Below are 2178 nucleotides of genomic sequence, written 5' to 3'. Positions count from 1 at the left end.
ACCTACTTCGAATAGAGAATCAGATGGCACAAGAAATTTCTACCTCATTTCGTAAAATCGAGGAGCAAACCTTCATATTAATGAAGAATTCACACTTTCTGTAGCAATGTCAAAAGGCTACAGTGGACCCCAAGAGGAGTCATTCATGCTTTGTACCTAAATTAATTGCAGCCCCAGCCTCTGTGGCTGTTTTTAGCAATCAGTGTGGAAGACCTGGTCTGCAAAGGTCTCTCTCTCTCCTTACAGGAAGTCTTTGCCTAAAGTAGTCCTTCTTGGTACACATTTTCCTGCTATAATATGCTTCTATTTTGTACAAATCCTGTTTATAACACCTTTCTACTTGATAATTGGGATTCATGAATCAGTTAATAAAGCCAATTAGATCTCCACATTTATTTGGATGAATTTTGTCGTTTTAATGCCAAGGGCAAAGTGCCTATGTACTCAGTTGGTAGGGCAACATGAACAACACATTCTCTCTATTTCCAAATAGTTCCTGGGATTTGTTCTTTTTGAACACTCTTTTAATTTTTTCTTTGGTGTTTTATTTTACTGTCTTATAAATAAATTCCTAATTAAATTACTGTAAGATACACAGTTACAAAGTTGTTTATGATCAAGTTTCAGTCATATAATGCACAACATCCTTCACCAGTGCACATTTCTGGCCACCAATGTCCCCAGTTTCTCTCCCACCCACCCCAGTGCCCTCTCTTCCCTGCCTGCCTCTGTAGCAGATTTTTTTTCTTCTTCTCTCTCCCACCTTTTGACACTCCAGTTTGCAAAATTGTTGCAGAAGGAGTAACATACATATCACGTTATCTCTTTTTAACACCTAATTATTGTCCAGAATGATCATTTACAACTTTCATTGTCATAGTGATCCTTCTCTGCCTCATCTACATTCCCTTGCTATTTGTAGGAAGCTTCTTACCATGGAAGGAAGCTTCTTACCCTCATCTCTATTGACTTTGGACCCCCTTCACCTAAAGTTAGAGTAACAGAAGTCACAGTCAATTGTATGCTGTAATTCTGACTCCCTATAATTTCCTCCTCATGGTCAATAATCTACAGCAATAGTTCCAGAACCTGAATAGACAATTTATCAACTTATTATAAAGCATATATATGCACAGTTCCAGAGTAAAAGGTACTGAGGAAAAGGTTTAGAAGGATTCCAAGTATAGAAGCTTCTGGGGCAAGAGCAATAGTGTAGATATTAAGACGTATCAACCTTCAGACAATCAACTTTGGCTTAATCTCTGACACTAGTGTGGCTCCCAAACCAAGGGAAAAAATCAAGTATAAAAGTGCCACCATGGAGTTTTGGGGTCATCTTCCTGGCACGTGAATATAATCTTGTTTAGCTCCTTGAAAGTTCATTGAACTTCATCACTTACAGTTTTGTGATGGTTCCATTTGAAGGCATGATTAATTTGATTAGTGTTTCTCAATCTTCTTCTGAGACCCCCTTATGGCCTTGTTTCCTTTCCATGGCCCCTACTGGTTGGTCCCCTAACCTTTTATCATTGTCCCCTCATTTGTGCTATATTCACATATGGTCCCCGTGGAATAATCTGAGGACCCATTGAGAGGCCATATGATCCCCAGTTAAGAAAGAGTGAGTTACTCGCTTCGTTGAGCTCGCTTCGGCAGCACATATACTAAAATTGGAACGATACAGAGAAGATTAGCATGGCCCCTGTGCAAGGATGACACGCAAATTCGTGAAGCGTTCCATATTTAAAAAAAAAAAAAGAAAGAGTGAGTTAGAGCATTGACAATGCAGTCTACAGACCCTTCCCACCACTCTATTTTTTAGTTTTGTGGCCACAAGCAGTCATATTTATGGGTTACTCCTGGCTCTGTACCCAGGAATCACTCCTGGAAGTGCTCAGGAGGTCATGTGGGATACCAGGAATTGAATCCAGGTCAGCCACTTATAGAGCAAGCATCCTACCTTCTCTAGTTCCCTTCCCCATTTCAAAATGTCAAACCTATTCCTTGCTCTCATAGTTCCCTTAATAATCAAACCCAATATTCCAGGATAACCTCATTAGCATAAATTTAAATGCCTTTGAATGGAAACTATTATGAATAAGTTGCTTCTCTCTCACCCAACTCAAAAAATTCCAAGGAATTCAAAAGCTCTGGAACCAGGAATAACTTGACAACTGG

General features: G+C 39.4%; 1 non-coding gene across 1 annotated transcript; it reads left to right on the top strand.

Annotated features, from left to right (window-relative positions):
* The first annotated feature begins 1640 nt into the window (after positions 1 to 1640).
* On the top strand, positions 1641 to 1747 carry LOC126031629 (U6 spliceosomal RNA). The gene has a single exon (XR_007503461.1). It is a non-coding gene; the product is annotated as a U6 spliceosomal RNA (small nuclear RNA).
* The last annotated feature ends 431 nt before the right edge of the window (positions 1748 to 2178 follow it).

Source organism: Suncus etruscus, chromosome 15 (genome assembly GCF_024139225.1).
Source record: "Suncus etruscus isolate mSunEtr1 chromosome 15, mSunEtr1.pri.cur, whole genome shotgun sequence".
NCBI classification, from domain to species: Eukaryota; Metazoa; Chordata; class Mammalia; order Eulipotyphla; family Soricidae; genus Suncus; species Suncus etruscus.
This window is presented reverse-complemented; position numbering and strand designations above follow the sequence as displayed.